Source organism: Eriocheir sinensis, chromosome 39 (genome assembly GCF_024679095.1).
Source record: "Eriocheir sinensis breed Jianghai 21 chromosome 39, ASM2467909v1, whole genome shotgun sequence".
NCBI classification, from domain to species: domain Eukaryota; kingdom Metazoa; phylum Arthropoda; class Malacostraca; order Decapoda; family Varunidae; genus Eriocheir; species Eriocheir sinensis.
The window spans coordinates 7,663,239-7,685,341 of record NC_066547.1 but is presented as its reverse complement, the minus strand read 5'-3'; positions in this window follow the sequence as shown (position 1 = coordinate 7,685,341).

The following is a 22,103-nucleotide window of genomic DNA, read 5'->3' as shown; positions in this document are numbered from 1 at the left end:
GTGGGGGAGGATATGGTGGTGAGGGAGACTATGTGGATTGGTGTGCTTGTGGGTGGGTGTTGGTTGTGTGGGTGTGGGTGTGTGGGTATGGTGTGGGGGTGGGCGTGAGTGAGGAAATTCAGAAAAGGGACGCGTGAAGTAATGGAAAGGTATGTAAAGTAAATAGGTGATGCTGAAAAAGATATAAGAACAGTGAAGGTAGATTGGAATGAAGTTTATCTAGGTCTGTGTTAGAAAATATAGAACAGAGAAATGTATATTGAGAAAAAAGGTTGTAAATAGATGATGCTGGAATGGTTAAAGGGATAGGGAAGGGAGACAGGATTGAAATTTCTCTAGGTCTACATTAGGAAATATAGAAAGGAGAAATGTGCTAAAAAAAAGGAGTTAGTAAATAGGTGATGCTGGAAAGGTTAAGTGGACGAGGTAGGGAGAATGAAATGAAGGTTGTGTGGGTCTGTATTAGGAAATATAAGAGAAAGTGTAGTAAGTCCCAGATGCTACCTCTAGGAGTGGGGAAGGGAAAATAAGAGCATATAAGATAGAACGTGTGTGTAATTTTGTAATAGGACATTTAGAAGAGACAGTAAATGGACAGATAAAAAAGTAATAAGTCTTTGATGCTAGGAGAGTTGGGGAAGTGATTGTAGGTATACAGAGACAGGAAAGAGGAATGAGAAGGGGAAGGAAAGAGGAAAGAGAGAAAGGAAAAAAAGAGGAAAAAGGGATGAGCGTTCTGAGAGGGAAGGAGACAGGAACGAAAATAGGAACACAGGTAATAGAGAGTTAATGGATCCTACAAGAGGAGAGGAAGGGAAGAAGGTTGATGAGAGTAGGGGAGCATGTGTAGGCGTGTAGTAGGAAACTCAAAACACAGGCAAATAATATAAGAACAGCAATAAGTCTATGATGCGAGGGGGCAGTGCTGACGGAGAGAGGAAGCCAGTGTAGAGTGAGGGGAGGGAGGAAGAGAGAGGGTGTGTTGGAGGTAAATGAGATGGCTTAGTAATAAAAGAGGAGAGGGGTGAAGGAGAGGGTCGCGTCGGGCTCCGGCTTGGAAGTAAAAAAAGAATATTGGATAAGAGAAGGATGCAAGGGGGCAGTAAAGCAAAGTGGTGCACGGCGGAATGGCGGAATAAATTAATATGAAAAGCGTAACTGTCGCTCCGAACAGACATACTTCTCATTGATTCTGCGAAGTGAAATGATTAAGAGGACGACGGTTAAGATGGATGAAAAATATGCTTTAGACTATATTGCTGAAAACACACATCAGAAAATACCATCTACCTTCCAACTTGGAATGGAAGATTTAAGAGTATAGAATCATTGTCTGCCGATCGTATGGAAGAGAGCTGGCAACACTAGAAAGCAGATAACAAATGAATATAATAATGTCATTCCACGAGTGAATGTTAACAGCTATCTGTTAATATAAAATGATAGATGATGGACTTTGGATTGGGAAGGGGAAGACCAGGTAGATTATATAGTAAAATGACACCAAAAAAGGATCTAGGAAATACAAGATGAATATAATAATGCCATTCCACGAGTGAATATCAACAACTATCTGTTAATATAAAACGATAAATGATGGACTTTGGATTGGGAAGGGGAAGACCAGGTAGATTATATATATATATATATGATATATATATATATATATATATATATATAGGATATATATATATATATATATATATACTTCTTTTTAGCAGCCTCCTTTTCTGCCATAATGTACTTACTTCAACACAAAAATAACGAGTAGAGGTATTACCTTTATATATGGTTTCGAAATAAGACAAGTAAAATTCTCAAACTAAACATGGAAAGGGTAGCCACAGCAACCACGTCAGTAAACACAAAACAAAAATAATGAGATTGACGCATTAATTTTAGATGAGGGTTTGAAATAAGGTAAAATTAAAGGTAAAATTCCCAAACTCAATAGGCAAAGGGCAGCCACCGAAACCACGCCAGCAAACAGGTACGCGTTAAAGCCACGTGGAAAACCAGCACAACTAACAGGCCCGGCGCATTGGTCGTGTTTGCATTCCCAGCCGCTGTGGGTTAATATTAGCGGCTCTCTTTGTGCCGCGGCGCAGGACCGTGTAAGTCAAGCCAACACGCCCCTCTTCCAGCTTTCTCTCGGCGTTTTCCGGCACACACATTGGCATTAGCGAAACGTGGCTGCGAACCTCTCACCTCACACCACCTCACGAGTCTTATGGTCGCCCTGCCACTCTATAGGAACCTGTGTGGTGCGAGCTTATGTCTGTATCTATCTATCTATCTATCTATCTATCTATCTATCTCTCTATCTATCACTTTGTTTATTCATCTATCAATCTATCTATCTACCTAACCTAACCTAACCTATCTACAGACACACCAAACATTTTTTTACAGTAAACAACTCAAGGACTTTTTTTCTACAGTTTGTTTGTGTTGCCCTTGAGCTGCTTCCTTAGCTGTAAAAAAAGAAAAAGAATGCTCAACACTTCTCCTATAAAAGCAAATAGGAATAAGCGACCAGAAGATTCCGGATGGAGAGGTGTCTTGGTAATATCAGGACACCTCTCCTTCCGAAATTGACCTCTCTTTCGGCCACCTCTCTGGATTCTTTTTAGGAGCAGCGAGTAGCGGGCTTTTTATTATTTTTTTTATTATTGCTTCCTTTTTTGTGTACCCTTGAGCTGTCTCCTTTGTTGTAAAAGAAAAAAAAAATCCCACGTGACAAAAGGAACATGAATGAGGTACAGAGCAAATAAATCAAGCAGGCAAGCAGGGGATTATCACGGCGCTGCGGCTCATTATGTTAGTCGCTTCTGCTTCCCCGAGACCCTTGACACACCAGCGGGCCCTCAGGAGGCACGCAGTCACACACCGCCACCGCCCTCCCGTGCCCTCCCTTTCCCTGTGCCAAGTAAACACGAGCCGGGTCTTGTAAGGCGTCGTCGAGGGTCCCGGGCGAGGGCTGGGGCTGCGGAAGCGTCCTCAGAGGGGTGTTTGGGCCCTCCCTGTTTCTGGGCTTGTTGTTTCAGGCTTTCTCTTATTGGTTTTCCGTTGTGGCTCCTCGGTTTATTTTGGTTTTCTCTGCGTGTCCTGGTTTTCGTATTTGGCCTGACGTTATTGGAGGTTTTGTTTTCTGAGATTTATTCTGAGTATTTTTTCTTTATTTTCCTTTATTTTTTTTTTCCATGATATTAGTTTTGGGGGATCCGGAACGCACTTTTAACTTTTTTTTTAGGATTTCTTTTTCTGTTCCACCACCACTACCATCTCATCATCACCTCACCACCACCACCTTCATCACCATCATCACCACCACGGCCCTCCTCACCACCATTGCCACCTCTTATCATGCTCCTTCTCACTTTCATTCGCTCCTTCTCTTCGCCCTTTATATTATCGCCCTCCTCACTTGCCGCCCACCCTTCCTTTCTTCCCTCTCCCGTTGTCCTCTCCATCCACTTCCATTTGCCTACTCCATTCTCTACCCCCTTCCATCACCCACTACTATTTATACTCTCTCTCTCTCTCTCTTCCTATATCCCACCCTCTGCCCACACTCACTCCTCATACTCTCTCTCTGTCCCTCTCTCCCATTGCTCCCTCCACTCACTCCTACTCACTCCCTCTCTTTCCCCCCTCTCCCCCTTCCCCCCTTCACCCGTCTCCCTTCGCCCACTCCCGCTCCTTGCCGCCCACATTCCCCTTCTCTCAAAACTCGCGCGGACACCTTAATGCCCTTCATCAGCCCGCCTCCCATCACACCCCTGGTCGTCAGCCGTCCCTCAGCCTCCAGCTCAACGCAATATTCGCAAAGTTTTTTAGCAAGTTTCCTCGATTGCAGTCGCTCTGTATGATCAGTGGCGCCCCGCACTTCGCTCCGCCATCCAGCCTCCGCCGCGATGTAGGCTTTCATCTGTGGAGCTAAATCTCTCAACTTTGCCCATCACTGAATCGGGTAGGAAAGTTTGCCTGGGAGGGTGGGCGGCCAGGTTCTGTGTAGTGGTCGTGGTGAGAGGGACGCTGGCGAGGAGGGAAGGGAAGGAAACAGGCATGGTAGTAGTAGTAGTAGTAATAGTAGTGTTAGTGGAGGTGGTTGGAGGGGAGGAAAGGAGGCAGGAATGGTAGTGGTGGTAGTAGTGGTGGTGGTGGTTGAAGGAAAGGGGAGGGACAAAGGGTAGCAGTGGTGGTAGGGTGGATAAAGACGAGGTTGTGATAGCCAAGGGAGGAGAGAGCCAGAGATGGTAGTGGTGGTTGTGGTGGTAGCTAGATGGAAGGGAAGGGACAAGGGGTAGCAGTGGTGGTGGGATGGATAAAAATGAGGTTGTGGTAGCCGAGGGAGAGGCTGGAGGAATGGGGAAGTGTTAATATAGGGGTGTTGAATGGGGCTGGCTGGGTGAGGGAGGGAGGGAGGTCACGGTGGCGGTTGGGATCGTGGTGCGAGTTCAATCTTCACCGAGACAGTGGTTGTGTTTGTCCCTGGAGGAGATAGTGAGGGTGGCGGGAAGGGAATGATACTGATAGAAGGATGTTGGGTGCTGGGGACAGAGACAAACAAATATAAACAGACATAAACAGATAAATAGATAGACAAACAGTTACAGAGAGACCGAAACAGAGACACACAGAGAAACCGAGACAGACAGTGAGACATGCAAATAAACATACATGCTTCATTATATAGTATCCATCTTTTTAATACATAAGCCAATGTCTGTGAATAATGTGATCCCTCCAGGTTACCAGCGGCCAGGGGTCAACCAAGGTCTGTCCAGTGTTGGGTAATCCTTATGGCCTTCTTGCGACACTCCTCAGAACTCGTCCTTACTGAAACCCTTCCACAAGTATAGCTGTTTATGGGTGTATGTCGAGGTGAGGATATATATGCAAATGAGGCAGGCAGGCAGGTGTGTGGCGATGATGGAAGCCCCACCTTATACATGTCTCCATTTGGATAAAAAAAAAATAATATATAGATAAGGAGAAAGTGCGTGTATGCGAAGTGTGTATGCAAATCAGGCAGGAAGGCAGGTGTGTGGCTGGGAAACAAATTAAGCATACAGGTGTTGGTGAGGTCTGGTGCGCCATATATGACAGGAAATGGGAGGCTTTATATTTCTGTCCTTTATTATTATACGTAGTTCATAATATGCAGTCTCTTGTTTTGTGATATCCGCGCCACCTGGTTTTCGTGCGTGTGTTGCAGTCTCGTGTTTTTTTGTTGTTGTTCTTTTCATATCTGGTCATTTATTTTTAGAAGGTGCTACATGTGTGCAATTATACGTACATAAAGTAAAGGAAAATAAATGCTAGACTCTTCTTTGCTTTCTTTGTTTATACGGCCAGTCATCTTCCCCTTCTCTTCCTCTTCTCTTTCTTCCTCCTCCATTACCTCGTCCTTTGCCCTCGTTGTTCCTCCTTCTCCTCCTCCTCCTCCTCTGCACGCTCATCCTCATCCATCTCTATCTCCCTTCGCTCCCTTTGTTCTCCTCCTCCTCCTCCTCCCTACAACACACCCACACACGCACACGCGCACACACACACACACACACACACACACACACACACACACACACACACACACACACACACACACACACACACTATGCAGAGGGGCTGTAGGTATCCTTATCACGGCCTTCATATCCGCAAATCCTCCCCTTAATCCAGCCTCCTCCTCCTCCTCCTCCTCTTACTTTACCCTCCACCTCCTCTTCCTTCAGCTTCTTTCCTCTTTCCCCAGCTCCTACTCCTCATCTTACTCCTTCACTTCCTCCTCCTCCTCCTACATCTTTTCCTCTCCTCCAGCTCCTTCTCTTCCTCTTCTCCTTCCTCTCCTCCTCCTCCTCCTTCATTTAGGCTTCAGGAGAGGCGTCTGGAAAATATTTTGAAAGTTCCTCTCATTTCGCCTGGAACAAATCATCCAGCGGAGGGGTTCAAGGAGGGGAGGGAGAGAGAGAAATGAGGATGGAGGAGGAAAGAGGAGGAAGGACGGGGACGATCTAAGGGGAAAATAGCAACCGAATGAGAGAGCTCAGGACGCGTTCGGATCCCCTGCCTCGGCCTCGGCTTCGGCTTGGTTGTGTTTAGTCCTTTCTTTGTTCGTGTTGTGTGTTTTCTTTGTTTCTTGTAAACGTGTTTTGTCTGTTTTTTTGTTATTCTTTGATTTCTCGTTAATATATTTTTTTTATAATTGTACACTTGAAATTTCCTCGTATACGTAATATTCTTTTTTTTTTTTTTTCCTTTGCCAGTGATATTTTTTTTCATGGTGGCAGCTTTCATGTCATAATTCTTTGCATACACAGTTAGACTCTGTTGTGATGGATTTGGTTAAAGATTTCGGTGAGATTATGAATTGTGAAACGTGTTGCTAGTGAAGAAACTGGAAACTGGAATGTTGAGAAAAAGGCGATTTGATTTATTGTACTATAGTGGAATCGATCGCTGGTACTGATTGGGGGCGGTACACATTGATTTAGGAGGAGCAGGAGGAGGAGGAGGAGGAGGAGGAGGAGGAGATTACGGAGAACTTGGTTGGAGAGAGAGCTGGAAGGGGAGGAGGAGGACGAGGAGGAGGATTAGGTTGAAAGCAAGAGGGAAAAGCGTCGGAAGTGGAGGAGGCAGAAGACGAGCAGGAGGAGGAAGAAGAGGAGGAAAAGGAAGAAGATTAGGGGCTTGGTAAGGATGATCACTGTCACTAGGAGGACAACCCGCACGTTACCTCTGCAGGGGCGGGACAGGATGCAGGAAGACACGGATGGGGGAAGGGAAAGGGGGCAAGAGAACAAGGCAGAAGGATATAAGGATACGGCTCGGGATAAGGAGAGAGAGTAAGTAAGAGGTAAGAAGGAGAGAGAGAAGGGTGATGTAGGGGAATTACTAGGTTGAAAAGGGAATAGGTAAGAGTGTATAGGGGAAGGGGATAGGAGAAAAGAACACGAGAGATAGATAAGAAGTTAGGAATAGGAGATAACGGTAATAATATAGAGAAATGTGACGATAATTTTTGAATAGAGAAAAACACATAGGACATAGGACATAGGTAAGAGCGTAGGGGAAGGAGAAGGGAGGTAGACAGGAGGAGCGAACACGTGGGATAAGTAATAAGTTGGGAATAGGGAAGAAAAACATGCATTACATATAGAAGTGTGACAGGGACTGGGGATAGAGAGTAAGACAGCGCAACAGGGACAGATTGGGAATAGGTAAGGGGATTAAAAAGCGTGATGAGGAAGGAAGTTAGTAGGTGGGGACGTAAGGGGGGTGGACGACAAGGGGAAGGTGGGTGAGTGGGTAACGGTGATGAGTCTCGCGCGGGTGGTCTGTCGCTGGACGCCACCCCTGACATAAGGCAAAGGTCTCGCCCTCCCTGATACACGAGTGGCCGAGGGAAGAGAGATAAGCGATGACATCCTAGGAGACACGTGGCGAGGGAACTGTGAGTCTTACTTTCTTTAGATTTTGTGTGACGGAAAATGAAAAAAAAAGGAAAAAAATATGAGAATAGGTAATTATATACAGGTAGTAGCACAGGTAAACTTATATTAAAGCTTACCTGCAAAAGAAAACGCAAAAGAAAGGAAGAAAACGCTTACACCTCGCTATTAGATGCTTGAAAACCGAAAAAAATAGCAGAGAGAGAGAGAGAGAGAGAGAGAGAGAGAGAGAGAGAGAGAGAGAGAGAGAGAGAGAGAGAGAGAGAGAGAGAGAGAGAGAGAGATGTGGGGGTCTCTGTGTGATTGACGATAAGGTCGATAGTTGAGTCTTTGTCAAGGTCGTGTAAGTAGTGCATGCTGGCGGTGATGGTTGGGGGGGAGGGGAGGGAGGTGATAGGGACAGTGGTGATGGTGATGGTGGTGGGGATAATAGTGATGATGGGGACAGTACTGGTGGTGAAGTGATGATGGGTGTGGAGGAAGGAATAGTTAATGATGGGGGTGATGACGGAAGTATGAAGGGGACAAGGATGGAGTGGGGTAGAAAAGGTTGGGGGAGTAAGTTGGAGACCATCAGGGCAGGGGAGGGAAGGGGGAAGGGTCAGGGGGCATAGCAGGAGCTGAGTGTCTATAGAAGAAGCATCAAGACACCTCTCCATCGGAAATTGATCTTTTGGCCTCTAGTCTGTACTTTCTTTCATAGGAGCACTGCTAGTGTTTTTTTTTTCTCTATTTTTGCCCTTGAGCTGCGTCCTTTACTGTAAAAACAAAAACCTGCGTGGAAACGAGGTCGCCAGCAGTACCGTAGCTGACATATTTATTGACCCTCGGCTGACGTGTTGACTGGACTCGTGTCTACCGGTCTGCTCAACTTACCTGTGACACTGCCATGGGAGCAATAAATCGTCTCGCCTTTTTGTTACAAGCCATTTTTTTCTTTCAGGGAAATATTGTTAAAATCACGCATGCAGGTTCCTACTCTTAATAACTTTTTATTTTAATTTTGAATTTTAATACATCTTTTCACTTGTCTATTTTGATTCTCACACTTTACGTTCCTCAACTTTCACAATATTTCCAAGAAAACAAATAGCATGACGGAACCTTGCCTTTCTTCCTCTCCCTCCAGGGTTTTATTATTCTTAATCCCCCTTCCTCTAATGCCTCCACCTCCCCTTCCCCTCCTGCTCCAGCTCCTGCTCCCCTCCACTCCTCGCGCCTCTCACGCCTCCTTCCGCGCCGTCACAAACAGATTCGTCAGATATTCGGGCCGCCATTAGCATCCGTCGCCCCACAACACCCTGCAGTAATTAGTTTCCAAGAGGCGCGGCCTGGCGGCTCGAGGAGGCCGGCGCGGAAGGGGCCGTCAGCGAGGGCGGGTGTTGCGGCGCTGCCTTGTTTGTTTACTTTTAGGAGGACTGACTCACTTGTTTGTGTTGGTTACGATGTGTGTGTTGGCGAGGCTTGAGTTACGGCCTGTGTGTTTTTGTACGGCTTTTATTTGCCTGGTTTCATGCTTTGTCCCCAGGGACGCCAATATATATATATATATATATATATATATATATATATATATATATATATATATATATATATATATATATATATATATATATATATATATATTATGAGCAGTGTCCATATAAAATATTTGCAGACGCGCGTCTCATTTGGACAGTTTGCACTTCTCCGTGCTGACGCGTGTGCCTGGGCGCACCGCCTCATACATAATACAGGGCCAATCTCCCAGGCCACAGCGGACGGTAATCCGGCTGGTTGCATAGGATGATAAGCTTTCAGCGTAAATTGCAGTGGTATCACCATTAAACCTCCACGCCACGCCAGCACCACGCCTCGCCGCGCCACGCCAGCCACTGGGCCTTGCATAGCGGCGTGAATGAAGGTGAATAACGAATGAATCCTAGCCGTGCACTAATATACACTCCCACTAATGCAGGCAGAGCAATACGTGAAAACAAAGAGTAAGTGAGAAGGCTGTGGGGAAAGGCGGCCGATTTTATCAAGGTTCTGAGAATCCATCGGCGAATATGAAGCCGCTAGCAAACTTTGATGATGCGGTAAACCCGGGGGATCACGTTACTGGGGCCGAGGACAAACTTGGCCACTCCTCCCCCCCGCCGCCTGCCTCCTCGTCTTGCCTTCCGCCCTGAGATAAAAGTTTTTACAAAAGCATCCTTCCTTGTATCCAGGGACGCAGGCGGCCGAGGCGGAGACAGTCAGAGCAAAGCCTCGTCTTGTTAATGATGCTTATCAGGAACAGACGAGGATAGGCCTTAAATCCCCGAGGCCATTGGTTCTTACTCGTCACATTATCTTGGAAGGCGAGGAAGACTTGATAACGGAAGGTGAGGAGGAGGAGGAGGAGGAGGAGGAGGGAGAGCGGGAGACAGAGATAGTGGTGAAGGCGAGTCAAGAAAGAACGGCTGGAAGAAAAAGAAGGAATGAAGGAAAGAATGAGAAGAGCAGGAGTTATTGGTGACCAGGATCCCGAGACTCCTGGAGGGAATGGCCCACTTGCTTCCAGGTTCATTTCCAGGATCGAGAAAAGTGAGAGAAAGAGAGAGGGGGAAGAGCAAGAGAGAGAGAGAGAGAGCGAGGGATGAAAAAATGGAGGAAATATTGGAGGGGCGAAGGAACTGTTTTGACGTCCTTCTTTTTTCCACAGTGTTAAGTTGATGGACAGTGCTAACTCGAAGTGTGGTCCGCAGTTTTGAGATCGTGTAAAAGCCGAGTGAAGGAAATAAAATCGAGGTTCACGACTCTATACAGGAGATGGAATAGTTTTGGAATGCTTTGAAATATAGACTCCTCCTCTTCCTACCACCATCACTACTACTACTACTACTACTTCTACTACTACTACTACTACTACTACTACTAATTCTACTACTACTACTACTACTACTACCGCCACTACCTCCAATCACGTATATCTTCACAAGTACCTTAATTACCTTTCTCCATCTAAGACCCTTTTGTAATGTGCCCCAAACCACTCCCTTCCTACCCCCTTACCCTTACCCTTTTACCCTATTATCCCCATACGCCTTTACCCATCCCCATATTCCTCCCCTCCTCTCCCCTTCACCTCCCTCCACCCCCCTCCCTTAACTCCACCCATAGGCCAGGCCCCAGACCACCCTTTTTGGGGTAAAAAACGATACCTTTTATTACACGTGGCCGGGAAATATTGACCACGCCGGCCTTCCCTTCCTCAGTGCCTTCCCTTTCTCTCCTCTCCTCTCTTTTCCTCTCCTCCGTCGTGGGTCTTGTCCTGTCTGCCATTATCCTTTTCTCTTTTCTCTATTTTGTTTTATTTTGCTTTACTTCCTTCCATTCTCTCCTTTCTTACTCCCTTTTCCTCCTCTCCTTTCCTCTCCTCTGTTATGGGTCTTGTCTTTCTTCCATTGTCCTTTTCTTTATTTTCCTTATTATGTTTTGTTTCATTTCCTCCTTCCATTTTTCTCCTCTTATTTGCCATGTCGTCCTTTCCTTCCTCGGCGTCTCTCCTCCTCCTCTCCTCTACTTTCCTTTCCTCTCCTCTCCTTTGTGGGTCTGGTCTGCCATTATCTTCTCTATTCTCTCTATTTTTTTTCTTTGCTTCATTCTTTCCATTTTTTTACTTCTCTTATTGACCACTCCAACCTTTCCTCCTTTCCATTCCTCTCTTCTTTATTCTCTTTATTTTGTTTTATTTTTCTTTGCTTCCTCCTTCCATTCTTCTCCTTCTCCTTTCGTTTTCTTTTTCTTTTTATAGTGCGCTTATGTTTCCTCGCTTCCTCAAAAAAAATATTATATACATTTTTTCTTTTCAGCTTTTCTCTTCGTTTCCTCCAGTTCTTTTATACGAAAATTTTATCCTTTCATATCTCTCCTCTCTCTTCCTCTCTCATGCCCTTATATACATCCTCCTCCTCCTTTTTTCTCTCCTCTCCACTCCACTCTCTTCTTTTTTCTCTCCCTCTCTCTCTTTCTCTCTCCCAATCTCCTACCTCTTCACTTTTACCACCGCTTCAGACCCCTTCTTCCTCCTCCTCCTCCCTACTGCCTCCTACACCCTCCTTTGCCTCCTCCCTCCTTCCTCTCCCTTTCCCTTCTTCCTCTATTGCCGGATTTCCCTCCCCCTCCCCTTCATCTATTGCCGACGTCCCCCCTCCCTGCCCCTCCCCAACTCGGCTCGATATTAGATGATCGTTCTTGGTCCCTCATCTGGTGTGGAACGAGGGAAGGGAGAGGAAAGGAGAGAGAGGGAATGAAGGAGGAAGGGAGGAAACGGCGAGGATGAAGGAGACCAAGCAGCGGGAGTGAAGGAAAGGAAAAAAAATGTGGGAGGAGTGTGAGAGAGAGAAAAAAAGAAAGAGGGAATGAAGGAGGAAAGGAGGAAACGGTGAGGACGAAGAAGAGGAAACAGCCGAAGGGAAGGCAACGAAAAAAATTATGTGAAATGTAAAATGGTGAGAGGAATATGAGAGAGAAAGAGAGAGAAGGAGAGAGAGAGAGAGAGAAGAGAGGACTTTTATGTTTGAGGAGAATAAGGAGCGGGATAGAGGATGCAAAGGAAATAACAGAGAAACTTTGACGTGATAAAAGAGAAATGAAATGAATGACTCTGTGAAGGATGGAATATATATCAAAAGAAAACCCGGGAGGAAAAAAGGGGAGGAAGAGGAAAAAAAAAAAACAGACACCCTACCGAGAGAGGAAATGAGAAGATTCACGGGAAAATGAGAGGAAAACTTTTTATCGCGAGGATCAAAAACGTACATCAAGGAACAAATAAGAAGAAAAAAAAGTTACAGAAGCGAATTAACAAGACCCGGAAGGAAAATCGAGAGAAGAAACATTTTATATTTATCCGCCGATTTTCCTTGGAATATGAAACCCGTCAACAGGGAAAGGCGACTGGAGAGGAAGAGGAGGAGGAGGAGGAGAAGGAGAAGGAGAAAGAGGAAGAGGAGAAAGAGGAAGAGGAGAAGGAAGAGGAGGAGGAGGAAGAGGAAGAGAAGGAGGAAGAAGAGAAAGAGGAAGAGGAAAAAGAGGAAGAGGAGGAGGAGGAGAAGGAGAAAGAGGAAGAGGAGAAAGAGGAAGAGGAGGAGGAAGACGAGGAGGAAGAGGAAGAGAAGGAGGAAGAGGAGAAAGAGGAAGAGGAGAAGGAAGAGGAGGAGGAAGAAAATATAAGAAGTAAAGAACACTATTTTCCACTTCTTTTCTATATTATTCATCGTATCTTTCATATATATTTTTCTCCCATATCATATTTTCGCTTCATATTCTCTCCACCCTGAAAAGCCATCCCCGCCCCCCCTCCCCCCAAGTTTATATTGTTATCTTTTCCCAGCACAAACACAACTCATAGCTCCAGCCGTCCTCACTCTCCCTTACTCTCCACACCTCACCCCCATATCCCTTTCCTCACCCACATAACCTGTCACCCACATCATTAAACTTTCATCTGCGTTCCTAATCCCTCTGTCTCTTGGGATCCTCTTTCGTTTATTTCACATATTCACCGTGCTTCCTTTCTACTCTGTTAATATACGTGTTTCCTTATTTATCTTTCCATTCTTTTTTTTTTTCTCATTATGCATATCATCTCTTAGCTTTTTTTTATTATCCTTTTCTCCTGTTATTACTTTTTTTTTCGTTTCCTCATATACACTTGGCTCCCTGTCCTACCAATATATGTTTGTAATTAATTTAGTATACTTTCTCTTCCTTATTTCCTTCTCTCATGGACTTTGGACGCTTTTTAACCCTCTAATATCTTTTTTTTTTCTTCTTCTTCTCTTAAACCATTCTTCTACAGTCTAAGAATTCATTATAGTAACAGAACTCTCTACATCAACGGTTAATCCTTCCGTTTTAAAAGTATTCCTCCTACATATCTGGTATGCCTCTCTTCAATCAACCAATCAGCTATTCAATTTCCTTTTAGTCATGGAAAATACAGTAATAAGGGAGGGAGAGTGAGGAGGAATATGTTTCACTGTGTTATCCTCGTGAGCAAGGTGGTGGATGATATGGTGATGTGACGGTGGTAGAGAAGGTGGTGATAGTGGTGGGTGTTGTGGTGGTGGTGGTGGTGAAGCCCTCGCAGTTGGCCTCCAAGTTTCACAATTAAATTCAAGAGGTTCAGGACGAGTACCTCCTCAGCGACATGTGGGAGGCGTTATCCGCACTGCCCTCCAGACCCTCAGTCCTCCTTTCTCGGGGTGTCCGTCTGTATGTTTGTATGCCTCTGTTCGTGTGTCTGTTTTTCTGTTTGTTGTCTGTGCCGTTTCTGTCTGTATGTGTCTTTGTCAGCTTTTCCGTCTGTCTGTCAGTCGATCTGTTATTGCTACTACAGCTATCACTGTTATTATCTTATTACTAGTGCTACTATCTTCTTTATTTTCATATTAATAATAATGATTGTTATATTCTTATTGTTACTATTAATATTATTAGTATTAGTATTGGTAGTAATAATAGTAGCAGCAGCAATAATAATAGTAACTAAATTAGCATTGTTGTTGATGTTGTATTATTGTTGTTATTTCTTGTGCTGAATCCTGTGCTGTTGCTGTGTTTAATAATGTGATAATTTGATGCGACTGAACTAGTTTTTTTTATATCAGTGATATTTTATCAGAATTTCCTGCAACTAAGCCATTGTCCCATGCTTTATTTTCCGTGAAATCAATGAATTATTTAGAATAATAATCAGGACTAATATTTTACTTAGCGTTTAATTAATAATACATATTTATTCAGTAAACTTGTGGTGTCTGAAAATATTTTCGTGGCTGTACAGCGATTTCCTTAATATTTTATGGGACTTTTGTATGAACGGTAACGTGGACGGCTTCATCGCTGCGTACAATAAATATCTTCGACAATATATTTGATATTTCAATGTGCACAATGAGTGACAACAATATTTCGAAGTGAAAAAATAGACCCTTTTTTTATAGATTCATCACCTTCAACACTATACCTTATATTCCCACCCCCGCCACTCACAACACCCACCACCTCAAGGCCCTCGCCCCGCAACGTCCGCCCTCGAGCCTACCCGCCTCGTCCACGCAGCGCCGACGCTGCTAACAAGGTTCCGGGTTAAAAATCTCTGATAAATAAAGAGTCGTCCGTGATGCTCCTCCTTGTTCCGTGGCCATAACAAACCGGACCATTATTAAGAGTTGTGGGCGGCTCTGTGATAATATTTATACCCAAGTTCTTCTCCCGACCAAAATATTTAAGTTGTGAGTCGGCGGCGGGAGCGCGGAGGTATAGCCGCGGTCGGCCCCACTCAGCCGCGATCCCTCTCCGGCCTCAGATATTTTTTTGGCTTTAGCGGCCTATATTTTCCTCGCCCATAGGCCTGCGTGGGGCTGATCCTCGGCAAGGAGAGGCCCACAATGACTAAATAGACCTTATTGATCAGGGCCTTTGTCAGGCTGCCCTTGGGAGGCTGAATATATTGGACGTCGGGAGGAGTGATGGGCCCTGTCCTCGGCCCGACGACAAACATATTACGAAACTCGGTAACTCGTGTGTCGGACCGCGATTCAGAGCGGGGGAAGAGTGAGAAAGGGAAATAATGTATAAATTCTTTGGGAATAAATCTAGCTTAAAGCACTTATGAAATCTTTACGGCCGCACCTTCTGCACTGAGTCAGAAAATAACTTAAATTCAGGAACGCTGTAACGTATAAGGTTTGATGAATGTAACGAAATGCTCCCATTTTCAAACTAACCGGCCGCTTGAAGGCAGACCTGACGAAGCTGCTGATTGGCTAATGGATTTAAGGCGGGTTACGGGGCCTGGCTGCCGGAAAGCCTGGAACCCGCCGCCCTTGCACACCCATGGCACGCCGGGGCTCATTGAAGGGCGTTGTCTCTCCTCGCGGCACCTTCTCCGTCCATCAGTTTTTACTCCTGTTTACCTTCGTGCCTCAGTTATGACGCCAAAGTGAGCGGCATTGTGGGCGCGGGGCGGAGGCGCGCTCTGGCATCCCTCCGTAGCCCCGCCTCGAGTCCGGCCCGCCTCCCGCCAGCCCCCGCCTCCAGCCGCGTTGCATACATTGAAAACGGGATCCGTGCAACGAGGCGGCCTCACTCCGCTCCTCCATTGTCGCGGGATTATGGCATCGCTCCTGTTTTATTTTTCTTTACCCTGCCGCTGCGTTGTCTCGGGAGGCAGCGCGGGGTGCGAGGGGCGTTAGGGAGGGAGAGCGTGCACTGGTTGGGACGAGGAAGGGCCAATTTACCATCACTGTGCCGCTCCTGAAGGCTTGTCCCGTTTGTTTGTCCTCGGGAAGCGGCCTCTCAGCCTTCAAACACAAGCATTCCCTTCTTCAGGCACGTCGCCACTTTAGATTTAGACGGGGAATGGAACTTTGCTGGCTGAGAAGATATTTTGCAACAGATGGGCGAGCTTTCTTCTTTATATTTTCTTTCCGTCACCTCTAAGATTGCATCACGGTAACTCACGTCTAGGATTGTGTCGACGAATACTAATAAAGCAGCACAAAAAAAGAATTATCACCCAGCCCTGCCAGCCACGCCTCTCCCCTAAGTGGCCTTCACGCGTACACTCCCTCCTCATTATCGTAAAATTACCAAATATAAGACAAAATATCTCTGACTCGCTGCGGGAAGCGGACGGGAAGAAGGGAGGGAAGGAGAGAAGGGTGAGACGATAGCGGAGGAAGACTTACTTAGGAGCATAAGCGCATTTTCCTCTTACAACAAGCAAAGCCACTCACAGCCAGGCATAGTGGAGGCTCGATAATTTATGTAAGAAATGAAGAGTGCAGGACGTCGGGGCGGCCAGGTGGGTCGCGGTGACCTTCCCCCGAGTGTCTTTATATCGTCTAGCCGGCACTGCGAGGCTGCCATCAAGCGGGGCCACTTCCCACCACCTGTATATTAAGCCAACGTCTTCATACAGAGTCCCGCCGCGGCCCTTAGACGCGCTCTGGCTCTGGGATTGTCCATATATTCAGGTAACTGCTTGCCCTTGGAGCCTCGCCCAGCAGGTGCGTCTGAGTGGCTCCTCCGCGGCCTTTTTTTCTGAGCGCCGGTCACCGAGGGCCGCGCCGCAACCCGTGTAGCACTGTGTTCGTCTGTGTAGTTTTGGCTATTTTACTTTTAATCTTGCTCCGAGATAGACTTATTCAGCTGGGTTTACATTATGCGCTGTGTGTTGTCCCGGGGAGTGAGTGTATTGGCAGATAACTGTCCCAATAGCCGACCGCAGAATTGTTTTTATTTTTTTGTTTAGAAGAGGATGCATGGAGGGAAGAAAAATAAGTATGTTAAACACTAAGATAAAAACAACAACAACTAAGAACTATTGTCACTACAAACACAAAAAGTAGAATTATGCAATATAAATAGTTTGAGGTTGTACATGAAAGAGTTCTAGTTTGTGACTGAAGTGGAATTGAATGGGAAGAGGAAGAGGGTGAAGTGAAAAGTATAGAAAATAAAACATGTCTAAAAAAAAAACATAATGGACTAAAAAAAAGGTAGGAAAATGCGGAACAGAAAGATGGAGAAAAGTAAGAAAGAAATGGGAACACAGAAGGAGGAGGAGAGGCCTCGTGGGGAGAATTCAGGCGGAGGAAGGATTACGAAAGAGAGAGACGTGGGCAGGAGGGAGGAGTGAAGGCCGGGCGGGCGATGAGGGCTGAGGAACACTGTCACAAGAACATGGCTGGAGTGTAAGAGGGAGAAAACAAGCGAAAGTAGATGAACGGAATGAGAGGCATGTGGCTGAGGGAAGGGAATGAGTGAGACTTGCAAGGGCAGGGAGAAGTGAAGGCCGGGAGAGCACTGAAGGCTGAGGAAGAGTCACAGGAACACGCCAGAAGTAAATGGGAGAAAACAAGAGAAAGTAGATGAACGGAATGAGAGGCATGCGGTTAAGAGAAGGGAATGAGTGCGACGTTCAAGGGTGGGGAGAAATGAAGGCCGGGAGAGGATTGAAGGTTGAGAAAGACTCCCCAAAACACGGTATAGCTAGAAGTAAGAAGGAGAAAACAAGAAAAAGTAGATGAACGGAATTAGAGGGATGTGGTTTGGGGAAGGGAATGAGGGAAACGTACAAGGGCAGGGAGAAGTGAAGGCCAGAAAGGGAAATTATAAGGGAACGGGAGGAAGAAGAGGGGAAATAAGAGAAACTGTAGGAACGGAACGAGAACTATGCGGATGGTGAAAGGGAACGAGGTGAGAAGAATGCAGGGTGGAGGGACAGACAGGCAGGTGGTTAAAAGCACTTCTGGCGTGTGAATCACCTAGGGTTTGGGTACGTGTTACCTGCCCCACCTGGCCCCACCTGGCTCCCCACTCTCCCCCTCCCCTCCTCGCGTGTCTCACTACCCTCGAACCTTCAGCCTTGCCCCTCTTTCCCCTCTCTCCCCACCACCAACCTTCAGTCCTCCCTCCATCCATCCCTGTCACTCCCTCCCTCCTCATTTACACACCTACATACCTCTCTGCCTATTTTCTCAATTAATTAGAGTACTTTTATAATGAGTTAGCAAGTTTTCACGCTATGTTACACTTTTAAAAATATCCGTTTAATTTGCTGGTACTTGACTCCATTTGGGTAATTAGTTTCACGCGTTTCATGGCGTTTGATTAAATGGTGCTATCAATTAAAATGAGATAATGATAAAAAAAATAGTAGTAATAGTGATAATAGTAATAACAATAGTGATAGGCAATTTGAAGATGAAATTTCCTGTAATCATCGTAATTCTCATTTTTATAATTCTAATACATCATTGCCATTACTTAGGAGACATATTCCGATACCCTACGCCCCTGTCCACCCAGCAGTGAATGGGTACCAGGTATTAATCGGGGGTTGTGTCCCGTCTCGTGGGATCTGTTTCCTTCTCCTATAATTCCTTCCCCTTCTGTCTCTCTCCGGCATATGACCACAGATGTTGCGCAGACTAAACGAAACTTTCCAACTTAGGAGACATAGTATAAGGTGAACCGATTAATATAGAATAAAATTATGATAACAGACACGTAGTTCTCTCAGTAAGCGGTCAAAGGAAGCGTCTTGTTGTAGCGCTGAGAAGGTCGCGAGTGCGGGATTTACATGACGCTGAGGGGCGGGGCGAGGCATAATTCCCTTTACTGACAAGTCGAGGGCCCCGCAGATTCCTCGGCCGGAGATAAAGTCTGGCTGGTAATGGCATTCTCCTCCTTCACTGAGTATATCTTCCCATCTCAGTTTTCTCGCGAGCTTATTTTAGGTTATCTCCTCCGTCTTTCTTCTTTATATAGTGTTCCTTCTCTCACTCTTCACTTTCGCTCTTTTTTTTGTCATCCTCCTCTTTCTCCTTCTTTGATTAAATCTCATCTCAGTTTTCTTTCTGGCTCATTTACATTTATTTTTATTTTCTTCCTCTTTCACCTTTTGTTCGTCCCTACTCCTCCTCTTGTCGCTCTTCTCTTCCTTCTTCAATTATGTCTTCTCATTTCAGTTTTCTTTTGAGCTTATAATTTAGTTTTCCTTTTGTTTTCCAACCTTCATCTCTCACTTCTAATTGTCGTATTCTTTTTTATCGTCCTTAGTCTGCCTCTATAAATATTCATCTCCTATATTAGGTCTTTCCTTTCTCATCGGTATCCTTGGATAATCCAGGAGGTATACCCCGTGGTCCTTGCCCATTGCATTATGGGTAAGGTTTAGGATCTGCGAGGAAATTCTCCTGTATTCCGCCACCTGACACGCCTGTGTGTGTGTGTGTGTGTGTGTGTGTGTGTGTGTGTGTGTGTGTGTGTGTGTGTGTGTGTGTGTGTGTGTTGTATGTGTGTGTGTGTGTGTGTGTGTGTGTGCGCGTGTGCGTGTGTGTGTATGTGTGTACGTGAGAGAATTTGTGTGTATGTTTTCTTTAACTATTTTCTGGTATTTTTCTCTCTGGAGTTGTTCCAATATCTTCTCATCTTCGGAAATATTTTTGCGTTGTCGTCTTTGTCTGCTTTACCTTAATCTTTATGTTTAATGACTTTCTGCTTTGATTTTTTTTTTTAATTTTGAAATATTTTCACTTTCGTCTGATAGTTATTTATTTACAGTTTCTTTCCTCCACTTAGAATTCACATGCAAATTTAACGATTTAGTATTGCGTTTTCGTGAGTAATTGAAAATACTTTTTCATGATCATGCGTCATTTATTTTTAATTCTGTATCATCCTTGTTAGTCAATTTTCTCAAAACTGAGAAGATAAAATCTCATCCTTGGTTCTTTGCTGTTTTTTACTCTCTGTCCCGGCCACCCAGGAGGGCAGAAAGAGGGGCCAGGAGGGGCTGCCATGCCCCTCACAGCGTCAAGAGTGTATAAAGTTATGAGCCGACCTCCGCTGCTATCTGCGTCTCATCTAAATGGGCCTCCCGCACCTGCCTTCCTACTGCCGTCTTAATTAGGAGGTCTTGTCCCTATTTCCTCTATTTCTTTGTTGGCTGCCCTGGGCCAGCACGGGGGAGGGGAGATGGGAGGCACCTGGGGGCCTGTAAAAGGCTTGTGCTCAGCTGCCTCTTTAGTACATTAGGGACTAAGTTGAGTCTTTTGCCTCCTTGAGTTTCGTATAGTAACACACACACACACACACACACACACACACATCTTTGTAGACTACATTTGTAAGTATTTTCTCCTCCGTTGTTGTAAAAAAAAAATAATAATATGTCGTGTTTGGGATTCACGTTTAATTTAAGGGTTGTCTCCTTTGTATATTTACTTTGTTTTCTATATGAATTATTTGGTGTCTCTGTTTCTGTCTGGATGTCAGTCTGTTAGTGTGTATGTCTATCTATCTATCTATCTATTATATTATGTCTGTCTCTATACCTCTCTCACACTCCCAACGCGCTGCACACACCCTTGCATGTACTCACGCAAGACAACGGGTATGAGTTCCCACGTGTGTATGTGCAAAGTCTCATATTCACACACAGCAGGTGGTAACGGCCGACCAGATGGTGTGGATGAGAGAGGAGTGTGTCTGTGTGTGTGTGTGTGTGTGTGTGTGTGTGTGTGTGTGTGTGTGTGCGTGGGTCCGTGCGTGCGTGTGTAGGTGTGGGTGTGGTTAGCGACGTTGATTCTCGGTTCATGGGAGCAGGTGTTGAGCTATTAGGAGAGAGAGCAGGTGATGGTTACTCAATTAATGACGTATTGAGACTTATATGACTCATGATTGTGCAAGTTAAAACAGTGACGGCGAAAAGGAAGCAGGATATGCGGTACAGAGACGAAAAGAACAGCCGCAGGTGTAAGGAGATGAGAGGGAAGGGAGGGGAAGGTAAAGAGGTGAGGCGCAGAGAGAGGGAGATAGTGGAAGAGGAAGCACAGGCCGCGAAGTGAAGGACAGATGAGGATGAAGAGGAGGCAGGCGTGATGGTGCAAGGAGGATGAGGAAGCTGGGTATGAAGGGGGGCCAGGCAGAGGTTAAGGGCAGACATGATGATGATGATGGGAGAGAGAGAGAGAGAGAGAGAGAGAGAGAGAGAGAGAGAGAGGGCGGGGGGGGGGGCAAGGCTGGCAGGTATAGGTGTGGTTAGGAGAGAGCGGGCAACGAGCAGACGCGGGGGCTGGCGGCCACCTGAGTAGTGTCAAAGCCGTAAACGTTCTCCACTAATTACATTAACGCCGCCACCCACTCGGCGGCTCGCGGCCCAAATGTAATTGGCAACTGGACGCTTCACTCTACTCATTTGTTGATTAGTTTCGTTACACTCTCCAGCGCACGCCTGCTGCTATCCCCGCCACTTATCTACCTCTGTACCTACCTATAGTTAACCACCACCACCAACAACAACAACAACAGCAACACTAACAACAACAATAATAACACCAACAGCAGCAACACTTCCGCCCAAACGAGGGACATATAAAAGGAGTAACACAGTAGCAAATGCAATATAAAAATTACAGTACTACAACAATAATAACAGGAGCAGCAGTCACACAAAAATAAAACAGCAGTAGCAATTTCATCAACAATTACAATTTTTTTTCGTGAATAGCTTCTAAGCCTGATGTAATATATTTTCAATCGAGACCTAAAAGCTTAATCGAACCTTTAATACCTGTAATTATCACTACCATTAATACTAGTCCTATTATTGATTCATACCGAGCATTCCCTCCCCCTAGGAAAAAATAAAAATACTGAAAAAAATAACCAGAAAATATCCTGAAAAGCGCCGCCGTAAAGAAAGAAAGGCAGGAAAAATCCGTGTGTGCTTGTGTGTGCGGGGCGTCCCGGGGGAGCGGGGCGCCTTTGTTACCTTCATTGTTTGTTTATAGCGGCGCTGCGCCACGACGCGCCGGAAAATTCTTTGTGATCTCTCCAAGTAATGAGAAACGGAGGAAACGGAAGGGAACTTCCCCCCGTTTTCCCTCATTTTTCCTTTCCGTATTTCCTCCTACTCTTCCTTTGTTGACTTTTACTGCCTCCTTTCATCACTTACAGTCGTATTATTATTGTTATAATTATTTATTGGACCACTCTCTACGGCGCCTTCCTTTATTTACGAACGTCTACAAGAGCCAATGTTTACCCTCGGCTCCTGCCTTCCTGAGAGGAGCTGCGTCGGAAGAAGGAAGGAATAAAACAGTC